The following is a 21,573-nucleotide window of genomic DNA, read 5'->3' on the forward strand; positions in this document are numbered from 1 at the left end:
ATAGAGCTTGGAACAAATCAGAACCTGATTTGCCCGTTACCAGTCGACTGGTCCTTGCACCAGTCGACTGCTGCCAGCCCAACGGCTCTCTCAACGGCTATCTGCTACAGTGCATCAGTCGACTGGTCCATACACCAGTCGACTGCTATAGTACGCTACAGTACTGCTACAGTGCGCTACAGTAACTGCTATAGTGCCGCTACAGTAAAACCCTAAAACTTGGATTTTACTCCGAGTACAATCTCTCATGCACTCGTACCCTCACGGCTCATTTGACTCTTCTTTGCAGCCTTGACCTCTTGCCTTCAAGCCTACTTCCTTTGGCTCTCGTCCCTCGGATGCATCCAATCCCGCGGCTTGCCTCCAATGTCATCCTTCGCGTATGCCTCGAAGTCGCTTCCCTTGTCTCGCTGCCTTGTCCATGGTCCCTCGGATGCTCCATCCTTCACCGGACCCGAAGCTGTCAACCTGAGTCACATGTGTCACCTGCAGTCCTGCACAACTCAAGTACACATATCAAATAACAAGGGTAAACCTAACTTAAACCCTTTGCCCAAACACCAAAACACATGGTCCCATGAACCATTGGGATTGCTCCAATAATCTCCCCCTTTTTGGTGTTTGGCAATATGTTTAAGTTAGGGAAAACAAATAGCAAATAAACATGCTAATACAATGGACTTACGATGCCAAGGCTACACACTTGGACTTACTCTTCCGAATGGACTTACGTTGCCAAGGCTACACACTTGGTAATCGCCGAATGGACTTACATTGCCAAGGCTACACACTTGGCAACCGCCGAATGGACTTACATTGCCAAGGCTACACACTTGGCAACCGCCGAAACAAAATGCAAACATGCATTGAAACCTATCATAAGGCTCCCCCTACACCTACGCTCCCCATTGAGCTAGGATTTTATCACAGGGCTTTTTAAAAACCTATCCCAAGGCTCCTCCTACACCTATGCTCCCTATTGAGCTAGGATTTTATCACAGGGCTTTTTAAGAACCTATCCCAAGGCTCCCCCTACGCAAAGGAACTTAAGGTTTTCCCAATTAAACCTTACTTCTCCCCTTTGCCTAACATCCAAAAAGTTCTCCAACAATATCCCAATTGTTGAAAATTATCATCCAAACTGACCCTAAACTCATGTATTTATCCCCCATGGATCTCATACATCTAAACGAGTTGACATGGTCAAGATCAGCGCTGAAAAACACTTTCAGGCTGGTATCAGTCGACTGCCCCAAGTGCCAGTCAACTGCCCCCTTCGACACAACCTTACAGAAGCATTCTGTGGTCGAAATCTAAATGAGCTTACAGAGACATTCTGTGCTCAAAAATACTGTTACCAGTCGACTGGTATCTGCACCAGTCGACTGGTACCCTATTTCTAAAAAAATCAGCCTTTTCAGGCCAACTTCAGAAATGCACCAGTAATTCCCTATACCTCCAAAAATTCCCAAATTTTGTGGAGAGGTCTATTGTACCCTTGTCTACTTGGGAAAAATATATTACAAAATGTATCTATCACCAATCTCAAGATTGACACAAAATCCAAAACTAGCTAAATGGTTCAATTGAACCTTGACCTAAAGTCCTAGTTTTGGCTTCCTTTTGATGTATTTGCCCATACCAACCCACAATGCATCCCTAGCATTGGTTTATATGACATCTTTACATCCAAAACCAATTATCATGCAATATGACCCTTAATGTCATATTTCCATGCATGAAACATAATCCATGTGTGCCAAATCCCTAGGTTTGAGACTCAAATCCGTCTCTAAACCATTTGGCACACTCCATGGCTCCTCTAGACCCCCAAGTAGAACCCACCTGAGATCCATTGGCCATGGGTCCCAATTTGACTCTTGGAGCTCTCCCTAGAGCTCTTTACCTTAGTCACCTCCCTAGGTGACTCATCTATTGTGACCAAACCACAATGATGTCCCTTAGAAGATCTCCTTATCTTCTTGACCTTGGACACATCATCCTTGCCATAATCATATGCAACCCTAGCATATTTCTTTTTATTGGCCTTGGATGACTCTCCCTTGCTCTTATCATGTGCCACCCTAGCACATGGTCTCCTTTTAACCTTGGAGGGACTAGATCGGTATCCCAAGCCCGATCTATCATTGTTGGGTTTTTGGCTACCCAACACCATACTTAATCCCTTAGATCCAACATTGAATCTCTTAAGGAATTGTTCTAACTTATCAAGCTTTCCCCTTAAAGCTTGATTCTCCTTCTCTAGGTTCCTAACCCTAGAGTTAATTTGTCCACCTTGGACATTCCTAGACCTACCCTTCCTAGGCATGTGTCTCCCCTTCTTGGGATTAATGCCTTGGGTCTCCTTAGGTCTACCATTTCTAGGTTTTTCATGCATAGATTTCCTAGGGTTATGATCTACATTTACCCTATTCCGATCATGATATCTGAAACCAAAATTTTGCATGGGCATATAATGATTAACATTATTTTTCCTAGCATGCATGGAGGAGTTTAAATTTGAATTAACCTTCAAGTTAGGGTATACCTCCCTTACCCTTGAAGCTCCCCCTTGACTCTTGCTTCTCTTCTTCTCCCATTTCTTTAAATGTGCAAGCTTCTTGATTTCCCCCTTCTTGGGGCATTTGGTGTGGTAGTGTCCCTTCTCCCCACACGTGAAGCACACAATGCGCAATCTCCTCCTTTGAGCTTCTTCATTCCTACAACCCTTGTTAGTGTTTAAATTTACTTGAATGAGTTTAGGATTTACCTTCTTTTTACCCATTTGACACCTACTCTTGTAGTGTCCCTTCTCATTGCACCCGAAGCAAATGATGTGGTCCTTTGACTTTGCTTCGATGGAGGTGCTTGCTAGATTGACCACTTCCAAGACCTCTTCTTCTTCTTCACTTGCCTTGGAGTTTTCTTCAATTCTTGAGGATGTAGATGATGCCTCATCTTCCTTCTCCAACTCGGATGTTGAGCATGGCTCAACTTTCGTTTACTCCTCCTCAACTTGAGCAATTAAACTCATCTCCTTGGGTTCTTCTTCTTCTTCTTGTGTAAGTTTAGGTTCTTCCCGTAGAACCATCTTCACCTTGCTCCACAAATCGTGGGCATTCTTATATTTACCTACACCACTTATCACATTAGGAGGCAATAAATCAATTAAAATTACTATTACCTTTGAGTTTGCCTCCGATCGTGAGGTTTGCTCCTCCGTCCAATGTCATGTTCGGAGCTTCTTTCCTTTCTTGTCCTTTGGAACTTTGAATGGATCCTTTACCACCATCATAATGTCCCAATCTGTGTTGAAAAAGATCTCCATCTTCATCATCCAATAGGTGATGTCCCCAAGACTTCCTCCTTCAAACTTTGGAGGTTCAATCAACCCGGCCATCTTCTTATGCGTTGCTCTTCTCGGCGGTTAGTCCGATGAAGTGCGCCCTCGCTCTGATACCACTTGTTGGATGATCGGTGGCCGGCTTGAAGGGGGGTTGGATAGACGGCGCCCCCAAATCCTTTCTTCCTACGATGTTAGCACAGTGGAATACAAACAAACACAAATAGAAAGCCAAACACTAAATACAAGAATGGAAATGCAAACCGCTAACACGTTCGTTTACGTGGTTCGGAGATAACTTGCTCCTACTCCACGGCGTGTCCGTAAGGTGGACGATCCCTCAATCCGTCAGTGGATTAGTCCCCGGCAAACTCCGGCTAGCTCAACCTCCTTGTGGGTGGAGAAACCTCACCACAACACTCTCCAAAAACACTTGGATACAAGGGAACCTTTGAGCACTTAGTGACTACTAATTAGGCTTTAACCAAGTCTAATTTCGTCACCTTGGCCGGCCATACCAAGCTCCTTCTTATAGAGCTTGGAACAAATCAGAACCTGATTTGCCCGTTACCAGTCGACTGGTCCTTGCACCAGTCGACTGCTGTCAGCCCAACGGCTCTCTCAACGGCTATCTGCTATAGTGCATCAGTCGACTGGTCCATACACCAGTCGACTGCTATAGTATGCTACAGTACTGCTACAGTGCGCTACAGTAACTGCTATAGTGCCGCTACAGTAAAACCCTAAAACTTGGATTTTACTCCGAGTACAATCTCTCATGCACTCGTACCCTCACGGCTCATTTGACTCTTCTTTGCAGCCTTGACCTCTTGCCTTCAAGCCTACTTCCTTTGGCTCTCGTCCCTCGGATGCATCCAATCCCGCGGCTTGCCTCCAATGTCATCCTTCGCGTATGCCTCGAAGTCACTTCCCTCGGCCATTGTCCTTGCTGCCTTGTCCATGGTCCCTCGGATGCTCCATCCTTCACCGGACCCGAAGCTGTCAACCTGAGTCACATGTGTCACCTGCAGTCCTGCACAACTCAAGTACACATATCAAATAACAAGGGTAAACCTAACTTAAACCCTTTGCCCAAACACCAAAACACATGGTCCCATGAACCATTGGGATTGCTCCAATAATAAGATCCTGCGTATGGCGTGCTCGTCAAACATGTCCACTGTCAGAAGATGTTCCCTTGTCCTTTTGTCTCTTCTTACCTCATGCCGAGCGTCCGGCTGGTCGACAGTTCCATCACGTCCGACCGGTCGGTCCGCTTGGGAGAATCCCAGTGGTGTGCTCCGTGATCTATTAGCAGTATTGCTACTTTATGCCTTTGGCCGAGCGAGCCACCCGCTCGGCCATACGACCTTGTTCAACATGAGCGTCGGAACCCTGACTCCCGCTGGGGTGCCTTTACTTTCAGTTAGACTCCGGTCGACCGGTTGGTCCAACCCATTTTTGGTAGGCCGGTCAGCCCACCCTTCTCCGATAATCCTTTTAACCTTTTGACCTCCACGTGGCGTTGACTTCTAGGAAAGGGAGTCCCCTGTTCTTACCGCCGGATCACTTGCCTCCCCTTCAAGTCTAGTCGAAGGAGGCGATTAGTCCGACTGACTGGACCATTAGTTTAGCCGAACGACGTCCTTCAACTACCATCCGCTCGTAATCAAAGGGGGTAGCCAAAATGCCAGTCAACATCACCCTCCCTCTGACCTCCTCGGAAGTTGCACCAATCTCCGTCATTAAGGCCAAGCACGCGCCCTGCGCCTCGATAAGGCGCTTATTAAATGCTCCCCTGTGGCGGAGTGCCACGTGGCATTGCTGCCGTCAGCGTACGGCGGTGGCGTCGCAGGCGACGAGACTGAGGCGGTTCGAAATCAAGGGCCCGATGCACGCTCTGATTCTCACGACCTGGATCCAACGGTGGAGGCCGCTCGGGGGAGGTTTCCGTCCGGGGGGCCTTGCCCTTTCTACTGTCCCGTATTGGCACTTCGTCTGATGAAGATCCTTGATCACGATTAACTGCTGCGGCTCCTGGAGGCGTGCAGAATAGGGCCCGGTGAAATAGAACCGTGGTCTGAGGTGCTTCCGCTCGGCCTCCTGATACTGATGTCGCTTGCTGCTCAATCCGCTCGGCTTGCGATTTCTACCTTTGCTCCACAAGCTTCGCTGCTCTTGTCTCAATCAACGCGTCGAGTTCCTCTGTGGAGAGCATCACCGAGTGCTGTCGTCTAGCTTCGTCCATTGCTTCCGATCGGATGTAGGAGCGTTCCCACAGACGACCCCAATTTGATCATGTCCGAACGCTGAATCAACGGACGCTGGGCACGTGGCGCTCTCCTGGCTATTGACGTAGATCCCCGACCGGTCGTACGGCACTCCGGCGAACCTGCAAAGAAGTCGGGCCAGGGAGGGGTTCCTGGCGACGACCCTCCGACGCTCAAGTCAAGCAAGTGGACAGCAAAGAAGTGGCTCCGAATATCAGAGAATGCATACCTCCGGCGAAGTGTGAGGCTCCTTATATAGAGCTGGGAAGGAGCTCACACACACACACCGAGGCTAATACGTGTCCTCAGCTCATATCTCAGTATGGACTTGTCAGAAAAGCTTATCTGACACCATACTGCTACAGTCCGAGCACGTTTTTGATGGGACAGCGGAACCCTTTGTCATAAGATCCTGCATATGGCCTGCTCGTCAAACATGGCCGCTGTCAGAAGATGTTCCCTTGTCCTTTTGTCTCTTCTTACCTCATGCCGAGCGTCTGGCCGGTCGGCAGTTCCATCACGTCCGGCCGGTCGGTCCACTCGGGAGAATCCCAGTGGTGTGCTCCGTGGACTATTAGCAGTATTGCTACTTTATGCCTTCGGCCGAGCGAGCCACCCGCTCGGCCATACGACCTTGTTCAACATGAGCGTCGGAACACCGACTCCCGCTGGGGTGCCTTTGCTTTCAGTTAGACTCCGGTCGACCAGTTGGTCCAACCCCTTTTTGGTAGGCCAGTCGGCCCACCCTTCTCCGATAATCCTTTTAACCTTTTGACCTCCATGTGGCGTTGACTTCTAGGAAAGGGGGCCCCCTGTTCTTACCGCTGGATCAACAAACATCAAAAAATATACCAATCTCAATATCCTCAGTGGGAGAATCAACTATAGGAGGATCAGTAACTTCATTTGCATTCTTAAGTTGATCTATCTCATTACATTCATCATCTAAAAATTCAATTTCATCATAACATCCTATAAACCCAGAAGGTAGATCTGAAAATTTATTATCCACTGTATTATCATCATAATCCTTATCTTAAGAGTCTTCATCTTTATATACATCCAAAAATCTGTACTCAGCTATATTAGAATCATAATTTTTTTTTTAAATCTTTATTTTCATTGACCTTCACTAGCCTTTGTGGAAAAGGAACCCTTAGTAAAGGTCTAGGAAAAGATTGAACTTCCTTTTTCCCATATTCTCTTTGAGCTTGCGGAGGAGGTCCAACTTGCTTATCTAGTGTTGATGTGATTAATCATTGAGGGAAGGGTACTTGTGGCCTTTGTGAACTTCCTGGAGTAATGAAACTTAGTTCTTGAGGTCTTCTATTATTCTTCTCCTCAATTCTAAACAAATCCTTCTTCAGAAGTTCTTCTTGATTCTTGCCACTTCTCAACTTAATATCATTACCATTTACACTAGATCTTGTCTGTGTAGGAGGAAGGTCTTCTTTGAACCATTTTGAAACTATGCTACCAATCTTTTCCCCCAAATGTTTGAACCCCTCATTCTGTGACTTGTGAATTTCAAAATTCTTGGATGGTTGAATTGCAATTTGTTTGACAAGCTCTCTTGCATTTATGACTTGCACTTCTTGAATATATGAGGGAGATTCCATCCAACTTTTATCTGACCATTCATGAAGGTTCAATGCCACTTGATCAATTAATGTATATACTCCGTCCACACTTTTATTCATAAAAGAACCTCCAGCTGATGAATCCAAATAACATTTATTTGAAAAAGAAATTTCCCTATAAAATATGTGCAGGGTAAGCCATTTTTCCAAACCATAATGAGGGTGTTGTCTTTGTAGACTCTTGAATCTGTCACGTGCTTCAAATAATGATTCTCCATCTGCCTGAGCAAAATTTATGATGCAATTCCTCATGTAAATTATTCTACTTAGAGGGAAAAAATGATTTTGAAATTTCTTCTCCAATTGTTTCCAACTTGTGATGCTTTGAGGATAGAGAGAATATAACCAAGTCCTTGCTTTATCCTTGATATGGAAAGGAAATGCTATCAATCGAACCACATCTACTGACACTCCTTCACAATTCACCATATCACAAAGTTCTAGAAATGTCTCAAGGTGCAGATAAGGACATTCTGATACTTCTCCTCCAAATTTGTGACCTTGTATCATGAAAATTAACTCTGGGTCTAGTTGAAAACTTTCTGCTTCAATATGAGGTTGCACAATGGGAGAAATAAATCTTACAGAATTGGGTGCAGAAAAATCTCTTAAGGGCCTTCTTTACATGTTAGTGCTCATGGATATCTAAGAAAAAAATTATGAGAAAAAACAAAATTAAAGAATTAAAGACAAAAAATAAAATGCTATATGAAAAGCAAGAAAGAAAATACAGAATTTAAATTGCAAGAAAGAAAGTGCATAATGAAAACAAGAAGAAAAGACAAAAGGAAAAAGAAAAATATCTAAAGTAACTTATATGCTAATCAACTAATGTTAATCGAAAACAGTTTCCGACAATGGCGCCAAAAACTTGTTACGTCACTGCAAGTGTATGGTTACATCGTCAGTAATACAAAAGATATTGAATCCACAGGGATTGTTGATTAAACACTAGTTAACTTCGCACAGTGAATTATCTAGACAATTGAAGGTTAATTGGAAAAAAGGAAGTGGAGAAAAGAGATAATGTAAAGAGTAGAGAAAGAGGGATAGTTAGGTTTGGGGATGGATAGATACTAGGATTTTGGTTTCATTGTGATGCTAGTTAATATCCCTATACATTCTTCATCTCCCAACTCCATGCTTACACTCATGTAGGAGTTCTAACTAAAGTCCGGTACTATCCCGCGAATATTGCACCGAAGAGTTTACTCAAGTTCTACCACCATTACGTAGAAGAGGTAATTTAGGAAGTCTGATTATAGGGAACATTCTTCTGTCACAAGGGCCCACGGTCCTACGTTCCTAAATTACACAGATCACTTCCTAACGGTAGATTAATGCAATTAAGTTGAAGAGGTAATTTAGGAAGTCCGATTATAGGGATCATCCTTCTATCACAAGGGCCCACGATCCTACGTTCCTAAATTACACAGATCACTTCCTAACATTAATTTGGGAGAACCCTCTAAACTCTAATTATTTTTCCTAATAGAGAGTTGATCCTCGTTTCAAGGAAACGTCGTAGAAAGTAAGGGATACCTTTTGTCACAAGGTCTCATGATCTTACATTCCAGGGCTCTTCCTCTACATGGTGATCTAAACCCTACATCTACATGGATTAACCTCACACACATTTCGTCAAATGTACACAAGGCATAACACACATAGATGATGTATAAGCACTTCATTGCATAGGAAAATGCCCAAATACATAGTTCATACATTCACAATCACATCACAACTACTTCCTACATTCTAGATCTAGAGATCTAATCCATAGCAAAGGATTTACAAATAAGAGACAAGAAATTAAGCATTACACACTTCAAAACAAGAGATAGAGAAGAGAGGAATGCTTATCTATGATCCGCCGGTCTTCTTACTTGCAAACCTTGCTCCGGAGGTGGACGGATTGGCGAAGATGAAGGAGATCTAGGGCCTCCCCAAAGGGGAGAACCCTTCCCCAAGCAATGGGGAAGAGCCCCAAGCCAAAGATGAGCCAAAGATCATTGAAAAGGGGAGAACAACCCCTTTTATAGAGCAGGGAATGGTCACCACATGACCTGTGACACGGCCGTGTGGATCCCACACGGCCTAGAAGTGTTTGCTCTAGGCCAGGGTCACACGGTCGTGTGGCCTTCACGCGGTCATGCCATGCTCCCTCTCTAGATGGCTTACACGGCCATGTGGCTCACATGGTCGTGCCAATCTTGGCCTCTGGAAATGTTACATGGTCGTGTGGCACACACGTCCTAGTAATGTTTAGCCTCTGGAAATGTTGCACGACCATGTAGATCTACATAGCCGTGTGTTGGATACACTACTGGGGTGACACGACCGGTCTGCACTACACATCCATGCGGCACGACCGTATGGGTCACACGGTCGTGGCATTCTTCTTCTCTACCAAAGTCACACGGTCGTGTGGATTCACACGACTGTGGCCTTCTGCACCTCTGGAAAGTTGGCACGGTTGTGCCATTTGGCACGACCGTGTGCTGCTTGGCAACAAGATGTTTACACGGTCGTGTGACTCACACGACCTTGGCTTGATTTCTTCCAAAGTTGTTCTCATGTGCATTCTTGCTCCATTTTCGCTCTAATATGCATTCTATCAATCAAAATATATAAAGAGCATATCTCCTAATAGAATATAATGGAAGTATGACATTATAATGAAATAGGGTGCAATAAACATAGATTATGCTAATGAAATATAAGTAGATGTGCGTCAAGACATGCATAAAAGTGTATATAACCTATGCACATCAGGTGCTTGTCCAGGAACCCTATTGGTCTGAGCACCCAGAGTTGGTCCATGCACCCGGACGGCTAAAACTTCATCTTCTCGCTGAGCTGTAGCATGATGAGTGGCCGACCTATGTCAGCGGTCCAGGCACTCAGAGAAGGTCCGAGCATCCGGACGATGATAAACTGTAGGATCGTTGCGCTAGTGGGGGTGAATAGTGCTCATGGCCTTTGCACACTTTTTAAAAAAATGTTTGCGTAAGAGTTTGTGTAGTGGAAATATAGAAAGAAGGAAAAAGTAACCAAGCTAAAATAATTATGTTTTACTTGGTTCAAAGCCTGTGAAGACTCCTACTCCAAGGCTCACAATCGTTGATCGCTTTCATTAGATAATCACTATAGTTTCAAAAAATCTTTACAAATGGAGTATAGAAATCACAAGAATAAGTATTGCAATAAAAATAAAGTTTATCAAAAACAAGAGAATTAGTAGTTGGTGATCAATTGTTGCAGTAGTGTTTGGGTATTGTTGAATTATCTGGAGCAGCGCTTAGCGAATGTTGTTCTAAAATGATGTCTACAATGCAGTAGGTCGTACCCTCTTTTTATAGCTGGGTTGAACTTGATCCAAATCCACTGATCTCGAGATCACTATTTGACTCGATTTTGATCGATCAACCGATCCTCCCTAATCGGCCGACTAATCCTTTTGAATCCGCCTAGCTTTCTATCCAGATGTTGCCGCTTCAAATAGAAGTCTTTGTTTGGTCAACTAATCTAGTTATTCGATCGACCAAACCTTCAACGCTCTTTGGCTTATCTGGTCTGATCAGCCTACAATATATCCACTATTCAGTTGACTGAACTCGAGGTTCGGTCGATTGATCCCTTAGTTGAATCTTCACCGTGAGCCAATTTGACCTCTGGGGTTCGATCGACTAATCCCGATGTTCGGTCAACCAAACAAGGTAGAAACCTAAACCTGCAAAATAGAGTTAGAATAATAGCAGATAAGGTATTTGGACAGTCTTTAGACTGTCCAGTTCTAACTTTCAGATTTCTAGAAAATCCTAGGAAGAACTGATGTCTACTGTTCCCTCAATGGGGAATGCGTCCCCACCAACTCCTCTCAGAAGAGTTTACCTTTTGCTAGACCGGTCCTTCAGACCATTTGAACTTTTGCTCAACATCAGAGACATTAGAACTTTTCTACTGGATGTCCGATCCTTGATCCATCCAATCTTCCTCCTAGTGTCCATGACCCCTAGGACTTCCACCAATAATCCATGATCGTAGGGTTTCACTTAACATCCTCGACCTGCCAAGACATTTCCACATTCCCCAGACCAAGACTTAGTTGCCTAATCACAACCAAGATTTTTCTTTTGCTTAAGATCACTTAGGACTTTCCTACACACCCAGTTTAACTTGTTAGAATAATAATAACACTTAACTTAGAACTCTTTGTCATTATTAAAACTCAAGTTAGATTATCTGGTACTCCTTGCACCAACAATTTCCTCCTTTTTGATTATGACAATATAGTTAATAGTTAAGTTAAGTACACTAGATAGCAAGCAATAATGTTTTTGTATTTTTACAAGTAAGTCAAAGTTTCTAAGTTTTGCAATGCAACTAAGAATTAAGAGTTCAAAGACTCCCCTTGAAATATAACACTTTCATAGCAAATACTTAGTTTTCAAAAGTTTAGTTTTCCTTTCAAAATACTTAGCTACACATACTTAGCTAAAATACTTTTTTTCAAAAACATTTATTTTTTCTTGCTTTTAAACTTTGTTTTTTGAAAAAATACTTTATTTTTTAAAAAAAAAAACTTAACTTTGAAGAAGAACTTTGAAATTTTAGAAAATACTTTAACTTTGAAAAAATATTTAAAATTAAAATAAAAAAATACTTTAACTTTGAAAAAAATATTTAAATTTGAAATTTTAAAAAATACTTTAACTTTGAAAAAAAAAATTAACTTAACTTCTTTTACTCCCTCTTTCACACATATCAAAAATACTAAGTAGAGAAAAGAAGCTATTAATAAGAAAAATAACTTTTAATCTCCCCCTTGATTAATGCTTTAAGAACTCTTTAAGTGGTGTAAGTTTGAGGGGAAATTTAATAATTTTTTTCCTAGAGTCCAAGCATGTAAGCTCAAAGTAAATATAATTTTTGAAAGAAACAAAATTTAAAAATAGTCATCTATTTTCCTTAGAAGAAATGTCCAATCATTAGTTACTAATCATTTATCATAAGGTATTAGCATTTACTTGATTAGTCAAGTTAAGTATGTGATTTAGTTAGGTTTACTAAAATGAATGACTTAACTTGATCAAGTTGAATTGGTATTTATAGCCTAGACTTATGTTGATGCACAACCAAAGCATTTTGAAGTCCATGCAATACCCTATGCATCTTATATCATTCTAAGTATTTTTTTTCATACACAAGTAATGCATTCCTAGTGTGTTTGTGAAATGCTCTGGCTGAAACCTATGAGTACATGCTTTCTAGGGGAAAACTTAGGCTAAGTCCAATTTTTGAAAACACTAGTAAAATTGGGATTTTTTTTGAAGAAAATAAAATAATTTATCCTATAATTTTAACACAGTTGATAAGGAAGAGATAATATAATTTTGAAAAACTATAATTTTTTGGAAAGTCAAAATAGTACAAATAATGATTTTGAAACTTTACAATCTATTCTACTAAACACATACCTAATTATCTTCTAAGTATATTAAACTCAAGTTCATGTAAGAATTTTATAAAAATATCTGCTAGGTTTGATTTGAACTCAACATAGTCAAGTACAATATCACCCCTAGCTACATGATTCCTTACAAAGTGATGTTTAATCTCTATATGTTTAGTCCTTGAATGGTGTATTAGATTTTTGGTTAAATTGATTGAGCTTATGTCATCAATTAAAACTTTTATATTATAATTGATAATCTTTTAAAGTGTGTATCATCCATAATAGTTGAGATGCACATTCACCCATAGCTACGTACTCAACTTCAGTAGTGGATAGAGCAACACAATATCATTTTCTACTAGACCAGCTTACCAGGCACTTACCTAAATGTTGGCAGCTTACACTTGTACTTTTTCTATCTAGTTTACATCCAGCACAGTATGAGTTTAAGTACCCAACTAAATCAAATGTGTCAGTCGTAGGGTACTAAAGTCCTACACTTAGGGTCCCCTTAATATATCTAAGTATCCTTTTTTACATTAGTTAAGTGTGATTCTTTTGCACATGATTGGTGCCTACCACACATACTTACTACAAATAAAATATTAGGTTGATTTGCAGTTAGGTATAGTAGAGTTCCTATTACACTTCTATAATATTTTAAGTTTACTGATTTTCCTTCTAAGTCAAAGTCAATTTTAACATTGGTTGTCATTGGGGTATTAATATTTTTAAAATTTTTCATTCCAAATTTCTTAATTAATTATTTATCATACTTTGTTTGATAAACATAAATTCTCTCTTTTGTTTATTTTATTTGTAATCTTAAGAAAAAATTAAGTTCTCTTACTAGGCTCATTTTAAATTCATTTTCTATTAATTTAATGAATTCTTTTAAAAATTTTGTATAAGTTGAGCCAAAAATTATGTCGTTTACATAAATTTGAGCTATCAAAATATCTTTTTCTAAGGTTTTAATAAATAAGATTTGGTCTATTTGGCCTTTGTTAAATCCCTTAGGTATTAAGTATGTTGATAGTCATTCATACCAAGCCCTAGATACTTGTTTTAGTTCATATAAAGCTTTTTTTAACCTAAGGACATGGTTGGATGCTCTAAGTCTTCAAATCCTAAGAGTTGAATTATATAAATCTCTTCTTTGATGAACCCATTGAGGAATATAGACTTTACATGTAAGGTCCCATGGGCGGTAATTAAGGAATTAATTTATAGAATTTTTTTTATTTATTGATATTTAAATGAACTTGTACGCATGATTTAAGGGGATAGAACAATTGAGATTGAGTGAAGCCTAAGTTAACCCCTAATTAAATTAGGAGTTGGTAGATTTAATTACCCTAAGTAACTTAGTAGTTAACCTAGCTATAAATCCTAAATTTCTGCTGACCCTCACTGTAGCCCTAAAACAAAATCAACGATCTCCTCTCCATTGATTGCTAGAACCCGACAAAACACCTCCTCACGCAGGCGATTTCCTCTAAGGGCATCACGGTCGGGCACGGTGGTCTTCAGCCATCTCGCCGACGGCACGGCTAGGCGAGGACTTTCGAAGGCACAAGGAAATGACACAAGTTCATTTCCCTATGATAGTGTGAGATCCGTGAGGTAAGGGGTAGGAACCTAGAAGATGTTGAAGTGCTTATCTATGAGGTCCGATCGATTGAATCGTTTACAATTCGATTTTCACCCCGTGATGTTCTTGATTTGACTTGAGGTTTCTGTGATATTCTTACTTCAATTTGTGTTCTCTTTGAGGTTCTTGCTTTGATTTGTGATCTTCGTGACATTCCTTAGCTTCTTCGGATGGTGGCTTCTATTGGATTTTCGCAAGGATTTGGAGTGTTTATGATTGAATTTGTTGTTGTTCTGTTCTTCCTGAGCTAGCTGCAATTTATAGGACAAGTCCTTTAAATCCTACTTTGCTTTTCGTTGGACTTTAGGAGTTCTTGCCTTAAAGTGTTGCTATGATTCTTCATTGCGATTTTTCTTGCATTGAGTACAATGTGTAAGTGTGCACAATCTAGTTGGAAGGGTAATACGAATTTGATTCTGTGAAATTTTTTCTGGGTAACGAATCCAGAGTGTGCATGCTGAAAACTTGTGGGTTTGGCGTATTAGAGTTGATTTAGGGAATTCCTATTATGAGTTCACGGAGGGGTTGTTTAATCATGCTAGCTTTGTGCTTTTGAGATGAAATTTCTGGTAGATTGTGCTTTGTTGTTTTCATGATAATGCCTTGCTTGGTTCTTTGAGTTAGCTGGGTTTTCTGGATCGATTGGAAGATGGTGAATTGGTTATTGTTGCATTCCAGATTCTTGTGATAGCTTTGGTTTTGATTTACTAGACTGATTTGGAAGGTGATGAATTGATGTTGATTGGATGTGTGTTTCCTTAAAATTAGCCAAAACTTTGGGTCAAATTCGAAAGAACATGAATTGGTGTTGATTAGGATGTTATTCTTATTTCTTCCCATTGCACTAGAATTCTAGATTTAAATGGATAGGTTGTGTTTTAGATTCTATGATGCTCTCAGACTCCTCAGTTGTCGTAATTTTTTCAGATTTAGTAGTTGTTCGATTTTGAGGTATTGTCTTGCTACTTTACGGTGTCTTCGGATCTTGAATAGAATTGGTTATGTATGCTTAGGGTTTTAATGTTGTGAATGGTTCTTCGAGATGATTTTGAACTCTGAAATGGATTTGATTGGAATGTGGATTGTCTTCAACGTGTGATTGTTTCTCTTGGTCAATTTTAAATATCGCGATAGATTTGGGTTAAGGGATTTGTGTTGTTTAATGTAGATGTTTCCTTCCTTATGGCTCGTAACGAATTTATGGAATTGATAATGTGGTTTGTGAGTTGGTTTAGTGTCTTGGTTGCTGTTTAGATTTTTTGTATGTTGGCTTGAGACTCGGCACCTTTAAAGTAGTTGTTGTTTCATTACTACCTCAAGATACTTAGGTTGTTGATTATGTACTGTTTGAATTTAGGTAGTTTCTTTTATGGAAGTTAACTTATGCAGTAAGCATGTTTATTTATGTGAAGAATGATATGAATGAATTATGATAAGGATAATGAGGATAGGTTATGTTTTTTAATGTGGCTAATTGGATGAATATGAGCATATGTGGTGACAGTATGGGATGGGTGTCCCAGGATGAGCTCCGGGGAAGGCCCTTCCAAACTTGACTGATAATGATTGATACTGTTAGCTTTGGCTATATGACTGCATGTTCTCCTAGGAGGTACCTCTAGGGTCATGGGACTGATTGACTGACTCAAATAGTGGTTACCTCATTGTGACATATCCACCCTTATTAGCTATGTAGACTCTTTTATGTATCGTATTTCCCTTTTCTATTTTGTAATTGAGTTTATGTTCTATGCTTATTAGTTACTGCCCCTGTTACTTTATGGATGTCATATTTTTCATATTGGATTGTACTTATTGGTTTCGTAGACTCATGATTCCTACATTACAGGTGAGGAAGATGCCTCCTAGGATATGATGGGAGACACGTGGAAGGAGTAGACGAGGAAATGAGATGGACGCATGATACTGTCCGAATGTCTTAGGAGTGTTAAGTAGACTTGTTCTCTCATGAGTCCTTCATTTGTATAAGGAATTGTATTGATGTTCTCTTGTTCCTTTTTGTTAACCTCAAGCTTGAGATGCTATCGATTACGCTGGATAAAGTGGTTTATTCTGATGGGATTGTTACTACAGTTGTTTTTATAGCAAAGGTTTAAAGGGTTGTCCTTTATTTGTTTAAAAAAAAATCTAAGAGAAGACTTGGGATGTTTCAGTTGGTATCAGAGCGGTCACTCCTAAAGGACAGTATGAGCATGCCATCTTGTCAAGAACTAGACTACTTTTGCCTTCAAGTTTGTAAGATTTACTTTGTTACAGACCTGAATTTGAGTAGGTAATTTGGCTAGGACATGAATGTTATATAAATATGCATATGTGAGGTAATGATGAGTATATGTTTTAGTGCATGGATGATATCAAATAATGTATTTCATGCCACTAAATTATAAGAAAATTAATAGTTCTACATTTGTTATTAATTCATACTAAGATATATGTTCATATAGAATATTTGGCTATGAACCTAAGGCAATTCATATAACTAAATACATGAAATGCAACAATCCTTGTTAGCCAAACCTAAGTAACAGATATACAAAGGAATTTTACATAGGGATCTTTCAAGCAAACATCTTTTGTTTATATAGCTAAAGTTGATTTAATTGAGTCAGCATTGACTTTGACTTAATAAGTAGAGGTTATTTTAGCCTATATAATCTTTTTGTGGACACAGACATCTTCAATTCAGTCTTTGATTGCATAAGCTCGCGCTTCTTAAACAGATCATGTATTTAAGCAATGATTTAACCTTTAGAATAATGTGTGCCAGATATCAACTGCTTGTGTCACACTTGTAAATACGGGGTGCCATCTTAAATTGATTGGTGAGCTACTATAAATCGAAGATTAAAATTTTTGAATTAACATATAGGATTGAGTTATACTATCAAGAAAGTAGGTAAATAACTTAAATTGAAATGTCCAGAGTCACAAGCTTAATGGACAAAGTTGACGAGTTGTAATGATTCAACTGGTCAAGTTGTGTCTTGTTAGTTATGGTGTAATTTTAGATACCTATTGACACATTAGCTATAATTGACTGAGAGACAATTCTAATGTCCAAATGTAGACATCAACACATCACTAAATTAAATTTTTTGTTGTCTTTTAATCTCCAATTCGGATTAAAAAGTGTCCAGAATATCTTAGGAATGAAATATATAGCTAAAGAAGAAATAAAAAGCAAAGTAATTATTGAACAAGAAAGTATAGAAAGTGTAATCGAGCATAAAATCTTAATTGACACTTCAAATTGAGTGGTTGTTTCAGCTAGCCTAAAAGACACACAAGTAGAATAAATTTTAGAAACTTCTTTCATTATGAAAATCTTTATTATTGTTGTAACGACCCGCCTTCTACTGGCTAGGCTGTAAGGCCGGACCGTCACAATATACTGTGCTAAGCTATATCCATGACCATCGCTAAGTCTAGGTGCGGAAGTTGTACTAATTAAAACTTGACTAAACTACTATCATTTCTTTATTTTATATGTGCTAAGGGGTGTAATCAAACTATTCATGTCATATATTACCTTCCCCATGGTCAAGGAACTGGAATTAGGGGTTTCCCGCTGCTATCAGGCTTCCCAATCGATCGGTGGATTGATTGGAATGGTCTAATCGATCCAGTGATCGACCCAGCATGCTACTGAATGCGGAACTTAGGTTGGATCGATCCAGTGAGCGATTCAGCGCGCTACTGTGCTCGGGCAATATTCCGGATCGATCGGCTGATCGATCCAGACTGGTCAATCGATCCAGTGATCGATCCCAGGGCTTTCTGTTCGCGACCAAAGGCATCCGGATCGATCGGCTGATCGATCCAGGAGCTTACTGTTCGCGGTACGAACTTCTCAATCGATCGGCTGATCGATTGAGAAGCCTCCAATCGATCGGCCGATCGATTGGGGTTTCTGATTTCGTACCACCAGTCTGATTCTAGCACTGTTTCGTGCCAAATTCACACACACAAGTTCTAACATGACCATAAGACATCCCAATAACACTAACTGACATTCTAAGCAGGAACACTAACAATCTAACCAGGTCTTTCATGATTCATAGCATTAAAAAAAAACTGAAACAAGGAAAGTAACAACTTAATAAAATGTTAAAGTTTCAGATTTATTTCTAATTCCTCCAAGGTCTTTATTCCAAGTTTCATCCACACACATCTTCATCGCATTGCCCTCCAGCCTCCGCTAGTCCATCTTTCCTTTACCTTTATCTGCAGTATAAGGAAAGAGTATCTGTAAGCTTTATGCTTAGTAAGAAATCATCTACCTCACAAAACATGCATACGATGTAATTTATGCTTTGAAAACATGCTATTTGAAATATATGTTTACTGAATATGTTAAGCATGGCATGGCACACAACACATAGAAATCGAACTAATCATGGCAATAAAGCTAATCATAACTACCACATTGTATCAATAGGAAAACTAATCTGATACAGAAAGCTGAGCTAAGCTAATGCTAGACTAATGCTGAGGCTATACTGCATTCACATAACAATCTTGTGAGAGTTTGAAAACTATATATAATAAGTGAAAATACATAATCATGTTGCTGTTTGGGCCCGGCAACTGTACTTGCTGTGCGTGCATCCCTAACTAAACCCGGGGTTGCAAATTCCGAATCTAGTAGGGTTTACTAGGTTAGCTGAATCTAGGGACGACTATGGGAGCCCAACCCAAGGGATATCTAATCCAGTACAGTGCCACTGAGAAAGTAAAATACTGAACATAGCTAATTATTACTTGTCTTGCTCATTCTAGGTTATCTGAACCTAGAGCTAGGTTGTCTGAACTTAGAGGCGACTGTGAGAGCCCACCCATTGGACATCTAGTCCTATAAGAGCTGTAGCAAGACTAAATAAGCTGTGAAAATGCTTCCATTGCATTTATCTAAGCTAATAAAATGCCTAAGTTGCATTTTAACTGTGCTAACAATTTATTTGAACACTTGGTATGCACTAGTTCGCATCCTTTGTGCCGAAAGTCTACATACTATTAAACTGAAGCTTAAAATTCATACGAAAGCTACTTATACTGCAGGTGAGGGGTTTCTTACCTCCTGTGCTAGGTTTCTTACGATTCAAATCGCTAAATTCCCGGTGGAGACGATCTTCTCGATGATTTTCCCGCGTCCACGTGTTCCTCTCGCGAAGGGAAGCGTCCTCGTGTCGTGGTCATCGCCGGAAGGTGCTCCTAGAGCCTAGGGGCGGAACCCTAGCCTTTGCTTGGTGCGCCGAGAGAGAAAGAGGAGGGAGGGGGCGGCGTGAGGTTAGGGTGAGGAGGAGAAAAGTCACGAATAAAATCTAATAACTCCTCTTTTAATTTCCTATTTATATTAAGTGGTTAAATTCACCCAACTCAAATATAAATATAATTGTTTCCCTTCCCTTTCAGCACGGCCCTGCTGGATTCACTTGGTTACTAGAGTCCGCTATAAGTCGTAGGACCCAATAGGTCTCGAGTTCAAAACCCGCGTAGGCTATTTTACGACTTCATTTATTTTTACTACTTCCGCTACTCTAAAAATTTCCTAAAATATTCTAAAATTCCAGAAAAATCATAGAATATTTCCAAAAATCATTTTGAGAATTTTCGGGCGTTACAATTGTAGAGTAGCCATGAATGAAGATAACAAGTGTTTTGAAGCTAAATTTTTGCCCATGCATAATTAGGACCCCAAACATCAAAATATATTAAAAAAATAGTGTAAATAAAAGCACATTTATGACTACTGTTAGGGAGTGAGTATTGAACATGTCTCCTAGCTAATAAGATTCACACTCAATACACTTAAAGATAGGCAAAATATTGACCTTTTTTTTTTACAAGTTTTGCAACAACTGTGCATCTATAGAGGAAATAACTTGGCCACAAGTGCATGAGATGGAGGAAGAGGTAGCTAGTACAATCTTTGAGACTTATGGCCTTTGTCGATCACCTGTTTAAGTAGAATCTTGAATGTAAACAAAGTTGCCAGCAAATGTTGTAAATCAATTCATTTATTTTGTTGGTCTGATGCTAATAGTAATTTTATATAAAATTTAGGAATAAAAGATTAGGAAAGTGATAGTGATAAGCTACAATAACTTGCCCAACAACTTTATGGCAGCCATGGTTGGGAGGAAAATGTGTATGAACTAGAAATTTACCTTGAAAGTGCAAAGATAGGAGTTTAACAATAACCTCGTGTTGGACTTCCTGAGAATAAGAGGGCAACAAATATGGGAGCTTGGCATCGGATTTTCTCAACATCAACCAAATACTTTTGTCTTCCTCACAAATGAATGAAGAAACCCTATGTCTGAGTATACTCGGACAAGGACGGTTCCCAATGTCTGGGTAAAAATCTGAGAGAACAAAAGTCTTGATTCGAATAAGGAAGGTGCTTTTGGCCCCTGTGGCAACAAAAACATTAAGTTTAATCCGTAAATAATTCTTTTTTTCTATAAGCTGAGGAGAGAAAAACAATGAAAATAGTTGTTTTTGAAATCTTCCTTCAACATGTATAACTAAAAATTAGAGTGGATTAAAGTGAACACCAACAAATTCATGGAGGCGGTGGGTTTACTTTGAATATGCAAATGATGGAAGGGGAGCTTGACAACAACATTGACGTTGAATTTGATGAGAATAAGTGGGGATAAAACTAGGAGTCTAGGAGAATCAATCTTGGAGATTGGTGTTGGATTTGCTCAACGTCAACCAAAGACTTTTTATCTTCTATTCAGATGCAGAAAGAAACTCTGTCTGAGTAGACCCAGACAAGGAAGGTGCTTAATGCATGGAAGAAAGCCTGAGAGAACAAAAGTCTCAACTTACACAAGAAAGGTGTTTAACGTCTAGGAGAATAAAAGTTCTGATCCAAAGTTGCCTATAAGAACTGGAGTAAACAGGAAGAATAAGGATTGATCTTGACAATCACAAGGAAGAAAAATGTACAAAATAGGTATTGATTCTGATATCATGTTAAGATGAGAAAATTTATTGGAGTTTATCCCTAAATAGTTCCCGCTAACTCTCTCTTTCTCTCTCTCTCTCTCTACAATAGATAGCAAGATTAGCTTAATACCTCTTTATAGCTACGTCCTAGTGTTTTGTATATTTACTACTGGGTCATTTATCTATTTATAATTTGGTCCCTAACAAGCTCTATGCAACACACCCTATGC

The sequence above is a fragment of the Zingiber officinale genome, chromosome 2B (genome assembly GCF_018446385.1).
Source record: "Zingiber officinale cultivar Zhangliang chromosome 2B, Zo_v1.1, whole genome shotgun sequence".
Lineage (NCBI taxonomy): Eukaryota > Viridiplantae > Streptophyta > Magnoliopsida > Zingiberales > Zingiberaceae > Zingiber > Zingiber officinale.